Genomic DNA, 18123 nt, shown 5'->3' on the forward strand with positions numbered 1-18123 from the left:
CAAAAGAATTTGTTGCACACTGGAATTTTTTTTTTTTCATTTTCAGAGTTTTTTAGATTTGGCAACCATAAATAAATGGTTGGATCTAGAATGGTATTATCAAAAATCATAAAAAAGTCGGAATGTCATCTACCTTACTTGCTGTGTATCTGTATAAGTCCCTCTCTGTGATTCCAGGGCTTTCTTACTACCTGAAGAGTATCCTCAATTTTCAAGATTCTTTTACCCATTGAAGAAAGTTGATATTGTTTGGGTTTCTTAAAAGAAATGTTGGTTTATTTCTTCTTATTCATACTTAAAAGAAAACCAAATACATGTTACTATCCTATTTCCTTGCTTTTCGTCATTGGATTGTATCTTTGAGTGTGCCAAGAAAGGCAAAACACAAACTAGTGATGTAAGTAAAACAGTTGCCAGAAAATAAATTATTGCATGTGGACAATAGCAAAGAATGTGGTGACTCTCCCTGATTTTTTGTGTTGAGGTAGTATGTTATGTGGGTTACTGTAGGAGAAAGCAGTCTAGTTGAGTTACATGTTTTCTCTTGTGCTCTTTAAGCCATGTCTTTGTATATGTTTTTGGGTCTGTGGGGAGGTTTAGATTTGCCTTGGAGTTAATGGGGCCATTGAGTAGGCCTATGCCCTCAGTCAAGGTGCAGCAGAGTGTCCAGAGGTGAAAGGAAACAACTTCCAGATTGGGTGGGTCTTGGCATGAATGTGACTCAGCCTCTATGCACTTGACACTGGCTCATAGGCAGTTATTAGATCACTGCAAACCAAAATGATCACTTTGGCCTCGATGTAGATATCTCACATTTAAGAAAGGTCATGTTCAGTTCTGTGTAGTTTCATTGTGAATTTGGAAGCATGAATATTTTACTTTGCACAGCAAAAATTTGAACTATGCCGTAAATTGGATGACAGCTTGTATCTCTTTTTGAAGAGGCTGCAGTGAATAGTATGTAGAACAGTGCTGATACTGTAGCCACTAGCCACGCATGGCCAATCAAATTTAACTAAAATTCAGTAAAATTTAAAGTGTAGTTTCTTAGTCACACTAGCCATATTTCAAGTATTTAATAGTCACATGTGGCTAGTGACTAGTGTGTGAGAAAGCAAGCTATAGAACATTTCTGCTGTCTAGTACTTGTCTAAATAGGGATTAAAAACTATGGCTTATGGGACAAATCCTGCTTACTGCCTGTCTTTATAAATAAAGTTTTATTAGAACACAGCCACACCCTGTCACCTATGTATTGTCTTTGGCTGCTTTTGGGCAGCAGCAGAATTTAATAGCGATAGAGACCATCTGGCCCTTAAAGCTGAAAATATTTGCTCTCTGGCCCTTTACAGAGAAAGTTTGCCAAGCCATGGCATTGTGATTTTGTGGGAAGAGGGTTGAGTGGGAATTGAAATGTCCTCTCTCTAGCAGTCGTACTCTGAACAGGGCCAGATAGTTTGCTGACCTCTGTTGTAGAACAAGGTTTAAGTTTATTTTCACAGTGGTTATTCACAACACACAGTTGTCTTGGGTTGGCAATAATACCTGCATTACTAATAAAGTTAGTGTAATTCTTTTTTTTTTTTTAAAGATTTTATTTATTTATTTGAGAGAGAGAGACTGAGAGAGAGAGCACATGAGAGGGGGGAGGGTCAGAGGGAGAAGCAGACTACCCACTGAGTGGGGAGCCCGATGTGGGACTCGATCCCGGGACTCTAGGATCATGACCTGTGCCGAACGCATTCCATTAACCAACTGAGCCACCCAGGCGCCCAAAGTTAGTGTAATTCTGTTGCCGTGTATTAGGTAGAAGGAAATCTGAGAGGCAAGGCAATCTGCTGTGGTATTGCTTGAACTGGGAATTGGGCTTCTTGATGGTTCCTTTCTAGCAAGCAAGAAAGAAAAGTCAGCTCAAAAAAGCTTATTACCTTCCTCTCATTACCTTATGCTGATGAGTCCTGTATCCCCTGGCCTCTTTCCCTTTCCTTATACTCTCCCCTGTATTTTACTCTTCTCAAATTAATGTAGTCCAAATCAGACCTGTACATTTTTCATGAAAAAGACAGTGGTAGCATTATGTGGATAGCTTCTGTCCCATGTTCAATAATTAAAATGACCCAATAAAGAGATGGTGCTTTGAAATAGAAAAAATTATTCTGTGTGTGCAGAGAAAGTGAGATGATTTTCTAGTTTCCTGCTTTGAAGTTGGGAGTGGGAAATTAATGATTTTATCAGCTGGAAACATCCAAGGCAATTTCTTTTGCCTTTTTTTCTTCTTTTAAAATCTTTGTAAATGGAAATGGAGAATGCTACCTAATGATGTCCATCTCTTAGGGGTAGCAATTGAGGTTGAAATTAGCTCTCATTGTTGGATCATAAGCAAAGGATTTTTGGCAGCAGTAAAGAACATTAAAGTGATTTTCCCACTTCTTCGAGAAACAGACAGAAATAAGAGTCTCCCTACCTAACATGTGGTGGGTTAGTGGATGAGTCAGTGAATGAGATACGTTATGTTTTGTCATCCCCTACAGTGAAAGACCTGAGTTTACACTAATATGAAAGATACGGTGCTCATTCTGGAGGAGGTTATAAGTGATAGTTCTTTCCAGTTAGATTCCTGAGTCATTCCTGAAAGCTCTTGCCAAAACTGGAGGGCTGTCCCTAGAATGGGAAGAGCATGTTGGTTTATCTGGAAAATCTGTACCATCAACTGGGTTTTGGCTACTCTTAGAATATGGTATAAAGGACAGATGCCACTGGCTTAAAGGTTCATCTGTGCAAGGAAGGCTTTTGCTACCAGGAGATTTGCGTTTAGGAGGTAGTAGGATGAAGGGTGGGACAAGGGGTGGGAGGCAAGTTGTCTGGGTTTGTGGCTATGTGGCTTGGCTCCTGGATTGGTTTGTTTTAACTTGTACAAATGCCCAGACGCTTTTTGACATGTGTGCAATAAATCAATGGAATAATAATTACACATATACAGAGATACACCACATAGCTCTTAACATAACATTTTACTTTTTAAAATAGCTTCAAAGGACCCCAAGGCCAAGTTTCTTATTTTTCTACTTCCTTGATGTTTTCTACGTATGAACTTACCCCATCCACCAACACATTAATTCCGTGGCAATAGAGATAATCATGAATTGGCTTTTTTAGCATCTTGATTTTTCTGGATTTCAATGAGTAATTACCAACATATCCAGAAATTAGGAAGAAGAAAGGCCTAGCTATTATTCTATGATCTGAAGTAAAATGTATGAAGAACATAGCATTTAGAAGTGGGAGATGTATGGACATGCCTTTGCCTTCCCATTTCATAACTGCAGTATGAATAAGACTTAAACCTGTCTGAGCCTCCATGTCTTGATCTATGAAATGTCAGTCACTTTGCCAGCCTGATGCATCTATGTGAAAAGTGCTTTGACTCCAGGAGGGGGTTCTAGTTGTAAATTGTGCTATCATCATTGCTGTTGTTATTATTATTACTATTGTATATGAGGGATGTTTGGGGAATCCTCTACCTCACTTCTTTTCTTACCATGCATTCTGTGCGTTATGCCTCTGTGGGTCTCCTTTGAACTTGTGTGTCTGCATTTACCAAGCCAAGACTTTTATATTTTAATTGGGTTAGTTTTTTATGTCTTAGAATGATACAGAGAAATGAAGAAAATATGGAAGTGCCATCTATTTTGTTCTGTCCCCATATTAAGAGACTTCCTTTGGTTTTCTGGCAGGTCCACTTTTCCCCAGCCCAGCGTGATTTCCAAACTGCCCGGCATGGCAACTCTTTTGCATGTTTTCTGGAAGATGTGTTATATGACAGTGGCATATAATGCTTGCTTTTATACTCATTTCTGTTCCAAATAGATCTGGGAAGAGTTCTACTTGTTTAAAAATAAACACTTGAGAACCTATTAACAAATATGTAGGGGTTTGTGTTCATAATGACAAGGGGCAACATATGTAGGTTAGGTTAGTCACGCTCCATAGCAAAGGTCCATAACATTTTTGTTTTTATTTTTTAAAGATTTATTTATTTGAGATAGAGAGAGTGAGAGAGTGGGGAGGGTGGGAGGAGCAGAGGGAAAGAATCTGAAGCAGACTCCCCACTGAGTGTGGAGCTGATGTGGGGCTTGATCTCATGACCCTGAGATCATGACCTGACCCAAAATCAGGAGTTGGACCTTTAACTGACTCAGCTACTGAAGCGTCCCTTGTTTTTGTTTTTAGAATGTAATCAGTATAGAAGAGAACTTCATGCAATCTATAGGCTCATTCATTAGAAAAATTTACCTTGGCACACATACATTTATATTCACTTGCAATCATGTATATAATTTTAGGCAGTTTACAGATGCTCTGAAGCATTTCCAAGAATTTCACATTGAAGATCCCTGCCCTGTAGGTTTCGTGCATTTTTTCATTCAACACATAATTTTTGAATGACTACTATTGCTGGATATGATGCCTGCCTTTATCTAGCCAACACTTCATTGGGTATATGGATATATGATAGAGAACTAACTGATTTATACTACCATGAATGCTCAGTGATTTCATTATCACTGGTTGACAATAATTCCACATAAAATCTTAATTGGACTTCATCTTCCTTCTATTGTTTAAAAGCAGATAAGTAAAGGAAGGAAAGAAGATAAAAAGAAATACATATTTAGTTCCTTTGAAGATAAAACATGCAAGCTGTATGAAATGTCTGTTTATATCTCATATAATTGAAGGCTAATGTTGCTAAGGTGATTACTCTGATAATGTTAAGATTTTATGTTTTGAATAAAGGTGGTCCTTTTTGAATCCACACTCAAGCAACTTGGCTTTCCTTGAGAAAGGGAATGGTATTTATGGGGTTACAGACACTCACGCTGGATTATTTTACGAGTTACTGCATCTACTTAGAAATGCTTCAATCTGCTGTACTTCAGACAGACTCTTCCCTCAACTTGTCTAAGGTGTCATTTGATAATATTTTATTGAGCATCTATCATGTGCAAGGTTCTGAACAAGGTGGGACCCATAATCTCATGAGCTCTTGGTCTTGGACTTCTTAATTTAATTATCTTGCCCAAATGTCTACTGAATGTCTTGTGGCTGCTATATTGAGTTTCAGGAGATATAGCTAAGTGTTTCCCATGTGATACTTTATCTTAAACTTGACTCACAACTTGTGAAGTTGGTATTATTATTATTATTTTTTAAAGATTTTATTTATTTGAGAGAGAGAATGAGAGAGAGCATATGAGGGGGGGAGGGTCAGAGGGAGAAGCAGACTCCCTGCCGAGCAGGGAGCCCGATGCGGGACTTGATCCTGGGATTCCAGGATCATGACCTGAGCTGAAGGCAGTCGCTTAACCAACTGAGCCACCCAGGTGCCCATGAAGCTGGTATTATTAACCCCATTTTCAAGATGAGGAGGTAGAGTCTCAGAACTTGTTTAAGGTCATACAATGGTGAGTCACAGGGCCTTGGATTGCAAAACCTGAGCTCTTAACCAGAAATCTAGTGCTTTCCATAAGGGCTCCCATGGACTGAGTGTTTTTTTTTTGTGTCAAGGAGCTGACATACATTGTCTCATTTAATCTGATGGCAAAGTTTTTGGCAAGTTTTATAATCCTGTCTTAACAGGTGAGTTCACTGCTGTTCAGTGCTTACTAGGTAAAACCCTGTATTGGCTATGAAGAGTTACGAATGAATACTTCTGGGTGCCTGGGTGGCTCAGTTGGTGAAGCGACTGCCTTCGGCTCAGGTCATGATCCTGGAGTCCCGGAATCGAGTCCCACATCGGGCTCCCTGCTCAGTGGGGAGTCTGCTTCTCCCTTTGACCCTCTTCCCTCTTGTGCTCTCTGTCTCTCATTCTCTCTTTCTCAAATAAATAAAATCTTAAAAAAAAAAAAAAGAATGAATACTTCTGTGACTTAAATCCTTCTAGTATCACTATGGCTATAATAACTGCTACATATTGGCCATAATAATGAAGGATATTGCCCAAACTCTTGGGAGGGAACAATTTTTTCATGAAGTCTAGAATCCTGGTATATTAAGAAGAATTTATTATATAATACTTTTTATTTCTTTAAAGATGTTTATGATTATATGTACATACCTATACTTACGCATGCATGCATACTTTCTTAAAAAAAAAGCAAAAGAATGGACAACAGTACCTTACTGTATTTTCTCTTTGTGTTGGAAACTCAGATATCTTTAAATTGTCTATGATATACACATGTTATACATTTGCAAGGTAAAAAATTAAGTGCATTTTAACAGAAGGGGTGATGATCATTTCTTCAGGGAGATTGTTTCCTCAGCAAGGTGCTGCTGGTGGAGTAGAAGGAGGTGTTTTCTGGGCCCATGGTGGCATTTTTGGTCAGTGAGTCATGGATGTTTCAGTGTGATAACACAACCAGAAAGCAGACTTGGGCTGTCAGTTTTCAAGGTGGATCATAAAACCAAGCTTTTGACAATGACAATATTGTTACATGGAGAAAAGAACACAGTTTACGACTCTTTGTTTCTTGGTTTTCTGCACTGAGGTGGGCCTTCTGCCTCATTTCTTTACGAGGCCCAGACTCTTGGGTATACAGGTCACTGTGACAAGGAGTTGGGAATGCTTTGTGACCTCCAGGGACCTTGGGACTAGATGCATTCATACAGGGCTTTGCAAACTATTCCAGATACTTAAGAGACCACTCTTTCTTCTGAACTCACACGTTTTGAGCAAAGGAGTGTTTTTTTTTTTTTTTTTAAAGTGGGTAGAAATGATATTTGCCACAACATATAAGGTGGGATTTACAATCAGTGCTCCTTTACTTTTTTAAAATTTAAATTCTATTTAATTAACATATAGTATAATATTAGTTTCAGAGGTAGAATTTAGTGATTCCTCAGTTGCATGTAACAGCGAGCGCTCATTCCATCAAGTGCCCTTCTTAATGCCCAACACCCAGTGCTCCTTTCCTTTTAACAGTAATTTCAGTTTTCCTTCTGCCTCCTGCTGTGGTTGACTGGCAAGCAGTGAAGTTCTTTTTAATCACTTCTGTCCAGGCTTCAAAGGATATTTGAAATGACCTTTTTGAGATAGACTTTTGTTTAATGAACATCATCATCATGGCATTTAAAAGTGAGGTGTTTCTTCTGAAAAGTCAGTAGCATATGACAAAACCAGTTTTTAGGACTGTCAGATTACCCCAGTGCTGTGTTAGGGTGCATTGTTTCACTTTCAAGACTTGCAAGGAATGTGTTTAAAATTAATAAATTAAGGGATTTGGTGAAAAAAATATACAAAAGAAAATCCTGGTGTCACTTGTATTTTTCCATTCTAATCCTGTTGTTGGCTTCACATTTTAAAATGTTTTTATTTGACTGGGAAAGGCATCATTTGAAATTTTTATTGATAACACTCTTAACTGCAAGAAAAAGACATAAACTTGCAAAGCTGTAACTATCATGGTGGCCACAATTGGGAGGTCTGCAAAATGGTTTATTACCAGTAGAAAAAAAGCTGTTGGGAACCACAGTCGTTACAGGGTCACCACCTCTGTTACGTGCGTTTTATTTTTTTCCCTTTTCATTTTGAGGGTATTTATGATGGCAGTGCAAAACTACACACTTTTCCCTCCCCTAATGTCTGTGGGCTTTGTTTTGATTCTCTCTTTCTTAATGATGTGAAAACTTTGGGGTTATATAAAAATGAGCTAGGGTCAGGCTTTGCGGGCCCCAGAATGCTGAAAATGTCCTCGTATCTAGCTAGTGAAGACATTGTTTAAAGGGGCCACATTTTACTTCCTAAGATTTTTAGCTGTTTTGCAGATTTTAGATATCCGGGTGAAATGTGCAAGGCAGCCTCATACTCTTGCTTTCTTAAGGTAAAACATAAAAGACCTGTGGTGGAGGAATTAAAATGTGTTAAGGTTGTTGGCCGCAGTTCCATAGCAATTTCTGGCCTATTAAAGGATGATGCAGGTAGCTACGGACATTATTTCATTCCATAGGTCAAGAGCCTAGTACTTCTGTTGTTACTGTTGTTCAGGCTTTCAGAGAATGCCTTATTTAACACCTTGTTAGTATAAAATTGCTTTTGACTTTATAAACACAGGTGTTCAGTTTGAATCTTAATGAACTGTGAAATAGGTAGATGTCTAAAAGGAAATTCTATAAATTGTGAACATGGCTCTGTCAGCACGCTAAATGGATTAGGAAAATTCACTGTCTGCCTTGTCACTGAACACCAATGTGATGCATGGGCATGAATCAGTCCTGAAAAGCCAATAACATGGAGGGAAACGTAGAGCCTAGGAGATGTTGACTGTGTGGGTTCCCCTTACCACAAATGAATGTTGATGCAGAAGGCTCTGAAATCAGAATGGCTATTCAGAGGACGGCCAAGAAGGGGTACATATGAGCAGACAACACAGAATTTATAGAGTAAAACCACAAACACCTTATTTTGCATTGTACTAAAATAATGATATTTTACAATACTCATTTTGTGTGTAATTCTGCTTTCAATTTTATATTGTTACTGCAGCTCAAATCTCATTATAAGTGTTCCAACAAAAATTCCTTTTTAATCAAAAACTTTCCAATCCTTAGCCCATTGTCAACTTATTTTGAGCAACTTATTTTTCTAGTGAAACAAAAGAATTTGGCTCTTCTTTTTGAGTTCATTGGGATGTTATTGGACCTGTGTGGCTAAACATGTAATTGAGATAACGGAGTCATTTTAATTTCTACATTAGATCCCTTCATAATCTGCATCTGTTATTTTGGAATGTAGAGATAGGGAGTCAGAGCCCTTTATATTCTTTGAAACAAAAGAAATAGATCACTAATACTTTTGTTTGGTTATGTTTTTGTTTGAAAAAGGCATTGTCTATACTATATTAAACTGCAACTGGAAGTGACAGTATCCAATTAACCAGTCGTCTATGGGAAAGTACATGTCCTCTGGTAAGTGTTGCTTACTGGTGAATGGTTTGTAGGAAAAAAAGAATGTATTTCTGTCATGTCTGTGGGAAGCTGACTTGCCACTTTAAAAAGGAGATGACAGAATTTAGGAGGAGGGAAATTCAACAAAACTCTCACTGACCTCCAAGCTCACATTCTTTGTCTCTTTTTTTGGTATGAATTTTATGGAAAACAGAATTTATTAAGTACTTCCATTCATTTTTTTTCCTTTTGGGGGCACCATTTAGAAATAACCAGTTTACATTATGATTATGTTCTCCTGACACTGGACCCACATTTGTAACACTTGCCTCTATTCCTCTGGAAAAGGCTAACATTTACTGTGGTTGGGTTTCTTTATGTGTATATTTACATATCAAACCAAAATGTAAAGAGTGAAGTTAAATTTCAGGGCTTCTGCAAGAATCTTTTATCCATTTTCATATGAACTTTATTCTTTTTAAAATTAAATACAGAGATTTATTCCATACAGACATATACTTTCCCTCTCTTGTTTTATTTAAAAAAAAAGGAAAGAAAGAGAATACAACTTAAGGTAAAAAGTTGTGTAGTTGAGGATCACTTTAACCGTAGAAGTTTGTTTTTATTGCAAGCATTTCTGTCTTGAAATGTATGAAATTTATTTTCTTGCAATTATTTTGTATTTTGTTTTCTTATTTTCAAATGTAGTGATTTCTTAAATCCTTATGATTATAACAGAATGATGATAAAATACTACTTGGCAGTTGTTAATTTGAAAGTGGACAGATCCTAAGTTCTGTCATTAAGACCTCGCCAAATGTGAAGGAAAAGAGAAGATCTAACTCCTCATTTACTGAGTGTGACTCCTTAGCCTAGTGCCAGCAAATCTGGGTGTTCGCTCTCTCCATAGTGATGACCACCTTTGACAGCTCTTCTGAGGGCAGTACAGGAAGAGGGGAAAGGCGTGACTTGGAGAACAGCTCGGGACTGCCAGAGATCTAGAGCTTAGGATTTGTCAACTCTTCAACCTTACTCCCATCCAAAATCAAAGTGTGCATTTGTGGAAAAATGTACATGAATTTTTAAGATTTAATTTGGGAAAAATTTAATCATTTGCCCCTTGCTGTGCATGCATGTATGTGTGTGTGTCTGTGTGTGTAAAAGAGAAAGAGACAGAGCACTAAGATAGGAACTTTAGGTGTACAGTATCATTTTGGTAACCTTCTTTGTTGGATCTCCAGTAGGTTATTTACAAAGTAGCTACTGTATTTTAGGCATAGTGCTAGGTGCCAGGAATACAGAAGTAAATAAGAGATAAGTGTTGCCAACATTATCACCCATAATGTGATTATTGAAAAAATTTTAAGATTATTTGTAGTTCCTTTTGTCCTTGAGCATTCACTAGGGTTGATTCATGAAAGATTCAACTTAGTGAATTGTTGGTTGCTTGACAGAACCCATAAAGACCATGGGCATACAATAGGGCCTCTGAGTAAGTCTGTGAAAGTACCTAACCAAAAGGAGAAATTATTTTAATGCTTAGAGCTTTTTTTTCATTTACAAATCCTTAAATTTTCAAGGGTCACATTGTTGGATAAAGTCTCTTGATATAGATTGTGTAGGACACAAAAATATTATCTTATTCCTCAGGAACATGGCCTAGCTGGGGTTTTCATTACTGTGCTGTGCTTAAGTATTTATTTTATTCCTTTATTAACCTAATATTTATATAGAAGGAAAACTTCATCGCAGTATAAGCTTCTTGTAGGAAAGGATCTTTTGCTTTTTTTTACTGGGGTATATAAGCTCTGAGAGCAGTGCCTAGCATAATATAGGAACTCCAAAAATGTTTGTTGGATCCATTGTTGCTCTCCTATATCATTGGAGGTATAGTGAGAAAATTAGATGAGATACTACATCACACTAGCAATGAAAGTATCCAGTCTCAGGTGATGCTTTGATATTAGTAGTAGGAGAAAACACTGATTAACTCCTCTATTACTTAGGTATGGGGAAAACTTTCCTAACTATGCGTCAATATCTGGCAGCATAATGTGTAAGATTGATAAATTTGATGACACAAGGTAAAGAATTTTTGCTTGGCAAAAAATTATCAGGCAGGGTAAAAGACAGATAACAACTTGGGCTACATACATGCAAGCTGTGCTACAAATAAAGCGTTCGTATCCTTAATAAATAAGGTTTTTTAAAAATAGTGAACTGAAGAACCAACAACCCTATAGAATAATGGGCCTGATAGGTAGATAGTACACAGAAAAATAAATGTAAATGGTGCTTAATTTATGATGCTCAACCTGACACAGGATGAGAGAAGTGCATATTAAATCTACATTGAAAAATAATTTTCACTTATTAGAATGGCAAAAATCCAAAGACTTGAAATGTACTCTATTTATTGGTAGTACCGTGGGAGTAACTAGCTCTCTAATAACAGTGCTGGTAAAAATGCAAATCGATATACCCCCTTTCAGAGGAGAATTTGGCAACATCTAGCAAATTATACACGTTTTACCTTTGACTGCAGTCCCAGTTCTTCCCAGAATCTCTAGGTCCCAAAGGTACACTGGCAGAAATACAAAATATCAGAGACTGTTCATTGCAACACTATTTGTAAAAGACTGGGAACCACCAAGATGACTACCAGGAGGGGATTGATTGAATAAATCACTGTGATCCACAAAATGGATTACTTGTAGCTGTGTAAGAGATGAAGAATATCTCTATATACTTTTATGGAGTGACCTCTAGAATATATTGTTAAATAAAAAAAAAAAAAGAAGGTGGTAAAAAGTGCAGAGGGTATGCTACTGTTTACCTAAGAGATTAAGGGAATGCAAATATATATAATATTATTTGTTTCACAGTAGAATGAGTGGACAGGGAGAGAACCCAGACTTCTTTGAATATATTTTGTTTTATAGATTTGACTTTGGAGCCATGTAAATACATAATTACAAAGCAAAATTGAATCTAAAAAGGTAATCCCTAAAAAGTTAAAAGGAAAATGAAACAAACAAACCTATCTATGTGTTTGAGTAGCAGTATAACCACAGAGAGAGGATTATTCCAAGTGGCTTTAAAACACAGTATTTTGAGTGTACATCTCTCATGGTATACAGTCCAGGACAAAAAACAATATGCAAAGAATCTTAAACCTTTTTCAGTAATTATATTATTGATGGTAATGTGGGTATTATTATTCTAAGGCAGGTGTGTGTGAAAACTGAGATAAAACAAATGAGTGTTTCTGTTTGTGTCACTGAGAGCTTAGGAGAAAAGAAATACAGTGCAAGACTGATGAAGTTAAGATATGACTGTCGTCTTAGGTTGTGTTTCCTTTTTAACAACATATAGACTTATATAGATAAATGTTTTATATTTATATTCTAGCAATGACTCTGTAAAGCCCTAGAAACAAGGACCAGTCTGGTAGCAATGAACATTCCTACCGTCAGATTTACTGCTTTCCATGAAAAGCCTTTGTAGAAATGGAAAAGTCTATGTCTGGGGCAGGGAATGATGCCTAGAGCATCTTGTCATGCCAGAAAGTGGGGAAGCTATCAAAGACAGGCCATGTCAGAAAGACTAAGGAATGAATAAAAAAGGTTTACCCACTGGACAAAGAATTTGAACATTAATAACACATAAAATATGCTTAAATCCATGAGGTCAGAATGATAACTCTTTAAAAAAAAAAGCTCTTTTGTAGATTCTAGGGAACCAATATATTATTTCTGAAACTGGTAAATAAAGGAAAAGAAATGAGCATTTATTATAACTTTTTTATAAATTGTACCTCAGAGTAAGTCAAAGAGTTAACAAAGAGAAGGTTCTCTATATAGAAGTATTCCAGGTAATAAATGAAGAATGCTAGACTAATCACCATTTAGCATCCTCTTATGATTTAATTAGTGGATCCTGGGGATTGAGTTTTTTTGTTTTGATTTTTGTTTTGTTTTGTTTTTTTAGAAGATTTTATTTATTTATTTGACAGAGAGAAACACAGAGAGAGAGGGAACACAAGCAGGGGGAGTGGGAGAGGGAGAAGCAGGCTTCCCGCTGAGCAGGAAGCCCGGTGTGGGGCTCGATCCCAGGACCCTGGGATCATGACCTGAGCGGAAGGCAGATGCTTAATGACTGAGCCACCCAGGCACCTCTGGGGATTTAGTTTTAATGGATGTCACATCAAATAGTACATGCCTCCAGATGGAAGTACACTCTATTGCAATTAAAGTCTTGTCAGAAAAAATCAAACCTGAATTTTACTGGAAAAAGGACGGAGAGGAACTTGGCAAACAGCTCCAAGGGCTGCAGTGGGCAATTTCCCCATCATGGGAAACCTTGGTAGGACAGATGACTGTTTTTGTTTTAAAACAACAACAAAGGTTTTCAAGGAAAAAGAGAAAGAGGTAGAGAGGGAAACTGTATATCAAAAAAAACTTAAGAGACATATCAACCAATCATAATGTATGAACCTTGTTTGGATCTTGATTCAAATAAGCAACATGGTAAAATTGTGAGCCACTGGGGGAATTTGTAGGTTAAACTGATGATAGTAAAGAATCACTGGTAAATTTTTCTAAGTATGATGGTGGAATTTTAAAAATTTAATATAGAATTCTTATCTTTTAAAAATACATACTAAAGGGACTCCTGGGTGGCTCAGCCTGTTAAAGGTCTGCCTTTGGCTCAGGTCTTGATCTCAGGGTCCTGGGACTGAGCCCTGCATAGGGCTCCTTGCTCAGGGGGAAGCCTGCTTCTCCCTCTCCCTCTGCTTGCTGCTCCCCCTGCTTGTGCTTGTGCTCTCTCTCTCTCTGTCAAATAAATAAGTAAAATCTTAAAAAAAAAAAAAAAGTACTTACTAAGGCATTTACAGATGAAATGATACAATATCTGGTATTTGATTTTAAATAATTAGGGGGCTGGGAAGGGTGTGCGGTTGGGGTTCATAGAAGAAACGGGAGTAGTAGCCATGAGTGGATACATGGAAAGTGAGAAATGGGTCATGGGGATTCATTGTGCTATTTTTTGTGTTTTTGTATATGTTTGATATTTATGTAAGAAAACATTGAAAACAAAATAAAAAATAAATGAGTAGTGGCCTGCATAGGCTCTTTGAATTTCATTCCCAGTGACATGGTATGCCCCAAGATGCCTCCTACCTACCTACCCTGGCACATTATGTCCTTATGTATACAGATGCTTTTTCTTCTAAATTATTCTAAACTTGATGGTGACCCTGAAGATGATTTCAGACCTTTTACTGAATCAATGAAAGTACACTTTGTAGAAGGAAAAAGTCTTATTTTAACTTTTTCTAGTTTTTCTAAATCTTTGTTTTTATGAGAAGGTAATTTGGATGTAAAAGACCTAGAAAAAAGCATTGGGAAATCTGATAGGGAAGCTGAATCAGTTGAGCTTTTTTATGTTGAAGCTTTGGACTCTTTTTTCAATCTAGCCAGTTCCTATAAGATTGCAGCTGGCTGATGTCAGGGACCTGCTAATGACTCACTCCATTTAGGCAGGGTTCATCCTCGAGAACTTCCCTGGAAATGGTTTGGGTTGCCAGGCACAGACCATGGCCACATGATTTACGCTTGACATCATTTCTTTTACCCACATTAGTGGGTATCAGTCATCAGAGGATCTAATTTCTATTTCACACTCAGCCTAGAAGTTTAGAAGACTTTATTTTGCCTGCTTGGATTCTCCTATTCATCTTACAATCTCGGTGTTTTCTTATTAGTAAAAACATAAGTCTAGTTGAAGGAATCCTAAATATTTTACATATCTTACATATTTTAGATAGAAAAAGTATATAAACAATGAAATATAGGTGGTAAAACCTTGTTAATTTTATTCTTTCTTTGTCCCGGTTTTGAAACCTCTTAAATACTACAAAAGGAGAAGCACATTTACTATGGAGTGAATTGTTAGAGTGTGCGGGTGTGTGTTTTGTAAATTGAGTTTATCTAAATCCCAGTCCAGAAGAACTAAACCAGCTTTCTCTAGTCTTTCTCTAGAAAGTGAGTTTCAAAGTGATACCACATGTTGGGTACAATACCATAGAGCTAAGATTGTTATCAAGATATCTCAATGTATTGTAGAGTGAATTTGAGAACATAAAAAAAGAAAAGAATGCTCCTTTATGTAAGATTTGAGAGAGAATTAAGACACGGGCAATTTGAAAATATTTCTTTTGTTCAGTTTTAGAACTTGTATAGATAAGTTCTGGCAAGCTCATTTCCTTTCCACTCCCCCTTTGCTTTTGGACAAATTTCTCATCTTCTTTCTCCACGTATCTTTAGGTCCTGGCAGAAATCTGTTGCTGTTCATGATTCCTGGATTATGTGACCTTGATCACTTTCTCTGCTCTCTCTTAGCATAGTACTTGCATTGAGTTTCCAGAATTGCTCTTTGACTTGACTGTGAGTTTCTTGAGGATGGAGCCATCCTAACTTGTATGTTTTCCTGCTTCTGCAAAATCTAGTTTTGTTCAATTCTCTCTACTGTAGATGTGAGTTTTATCAAAGAATCTTGACAAGGTTTGGAAAAGTTTCCCAGTCTGGGAAGATACTGTGTTGAGTGGCCACTATGAGAAAGTGAATGTACCTTTGCATTTATTTTCATTTTTATAGTACTTGGCTATAATGCCACTCTTTTAGAGAGAAATTATTACACAAAGTCTTATCCTGGGCATTGCACTATTTCCTCACTGGAAATTTATAATTCAAGTTAGCAACATTTCTAAAGCACATAGTCCTTATTTTTACTGGCCACTTAATGCTTTATACTGATGATAAACATAATTAAACTGCTTTTCCCTTAGGTGCTTGCAATTGGTAAAATCAGTAGAATAAAGTTACTAATGCAGTTTGACACATTTTGCCAACAAGAAGTCTTATGTATTATTAACCAAAACAATAGTAGGATATCATATTTATTAAACATTTACCAGATGTCAAGCCCATTTGTGATGTCAAATCATCCTCATATTAGTCTTATGAGGTTGGTACTACCTGGTACTTCTGATAGCCTTTTTTATTTCATAAAACTTTTATGTGTATGTAGAGTGGATTTTAATAATTATGTGTAATACATATTGACTGAGAAACCTCAGGGTAGGTTAGATTAAGGACATTGCCTTGTCCTTAGGGTCTCCCTGTGTAGAGACTCAGAACCAAAAATAATATCATGGAATATGTTCAATAATAAAGACAGAAACAGAGAACTATGAAATACCAGGAATTAACATGTCTGTGGGGTAGGGAGTCAGGGCGGGTGTTAATGAGGAGGGGACTTTCAGATGGACCCTGAAGGAGGAGCAGTGTTTACTGTGATGGAAAAGGGGTGATGGGGTATTTGAAGCAGAAGAAATAGTGCAGAGGATAAAAGTGTGGCCTGTATGTACAAGGAACAGTGAGTAATTCTTTGTGACTGGCGTGTCCCGCTTGGGGTGTGTGTGTGTGTGTGTGTGTGTGTGTGTGTGTGTGTGTGTAGGAGAGAGAAATAGGGATGGGATGGGTAGATCAGCTGTATAGCATAGGGGTTGAGCTCATCAGTTTTGGGGTCAGAAACGAGATTGCTTTAGAGTTCCAAGTCCGTGTCTTTGTAGCTCGGTGTCAACTGAAAATTTGCTCATTCATTCATTCAACAGATATTCATTGATGTCTTCCATGAAGCTGACATTACTCTGTGTACTAGAGACAGAGCAGAGAACATAATAGGCAAAAATCCCTGCTACAATGGAGCGTACATTCAAGTGTAAATTTGGGCAATGGTGGTAGAGAAAAGAAACGTATATGAAAAGGACCTTTAACAGTAAGTATGCTAGATCAGATAGTGATCCCAGATGGAGGGAGGTACAAGTGTCCAGGCCCTCAGTCAGGAGTGAGCTTTGTGTACATAGAACAAAGAGAAACCAGTGAGGCCCAAGTAGAATGCATGAGAGGAGAGTAGGAGAAGGTGAACTTGGATAGATGGCAGACGCCAAGCCAAGGAAGGTCTTGTTGGCCACAGCAAGGAAATAAGATTGGGTTCATAGTGCAATGGGAAGCCACTGGCAGGATTGATTGATTGATTGATTGATTGATTTAAGATTTTATTTATTTATTTGACAGAGAGAGGGATAGCTAGAGCAGGAACACAAGCAGGGGGAGTGGGAGAGGGAGAGGCAGGCTTCCTGCTGAGCAGGGAGCCCGATGTGGGACTCGATCCCAGGACCCCAGGATCATGACCTGAGCCGAAGGCAGACGCTTAACGACTGAGCCACCCAGGCGCCCCACCACTGGCAGGATTTAAACAAGGTGGTAGGTGGTCTGATTTTCATTCCTAAAAGACCATTCTGGCTTCTGTGTGGGAATGGCCTGAGAGGCCAGAGTGATGGTAGACTGGGTCCAGTGACGGTGTGGAGGTGGAGAAAAGAGGATGGTTTGCCATCCATTTTGGAGGGATAGTTGTCAGGATGTGGAGGAATTGGATATGGATGCAGAGATAAAGAGTGAAGGAATTAAGGACAAATTCTGAGATTTGAGGTTGGATTAACTGGATGGGCAAGTCACTTGTCTCTTTGAATCCCAGAGAGCTGTTCCAAGGATTAAATGGGGTGGGAGAGGTATATGGAATGGTAGATGAGTTCACTTAATATGCTTTGTGCTCTCTTGGGGTGTTTGAACCCAAGATATAAAGACACAAAGCCCATAGAGTGGCAGAGATGTTGAGAGAGGGCTAAAGAGAAGGAACTTAGCAGAAGCCGTGAGGCAGCAGAACCTAAGAGCAATCAGAAGCCATGAGGTGGAGAGAAAAGGAGGGTATTGGTAACAGTAGAAGAAGCAGTGGCAGAGAGATTGAATTACAGGAGCAGTGGGTGTTTTGGCATCACTCCTGAGCCACCACATCTCCTTGGATATCAAGAAAGGAATTTCCATTCCCCCCAAGACCTAGCTGTACTGTTGCTCATCATTTTCTGGCCCTCCTTTTGCTCCCCATGAGCTTTTTTACCTGGAAAAGCCCAGAGTTGTCTACTCATCCAACCTGATGAGCCAAAATAATATAACTGCACCTCTTTATTTATGTTGGAAGACACATATTTCTTTTTTAAAAAAGATTTTATTTATTTATTTATTTATTTATTTATTTATTTATTTATTTATTTAT

General features: G+C 37.8%; 1 protein-coding gene across 1 annotated transcript in view; it reads left to right on the forward strand.

The window, feature by feature from the left end:
• LOC118006082 (ERC protein 2-like) overlaps positions 1-18123 on the forward strand; it is a 113457-nt gene that overhangs the window by 44637 nt on the left and 50697 nt on the right. The gene's annotated exons all lie outside the window — the stretch shown is intronic.

This window comes from Mirounga leonina, unplaced genomic scaffold (genome assembly GCF_011800145.1).
Source record: "Mirounga leonina isolate KUSES-001 unplaced genomic scaffold, KU_Mleo_1.0 Mir_94, whole genome shotgun sequence".
Classification (NCBI taxonomy): Eukaryota; Metazoa; Chordata; class Mammalia; order Carnivora; family Phocidae; genus Mirounga; species Mirounga leonina.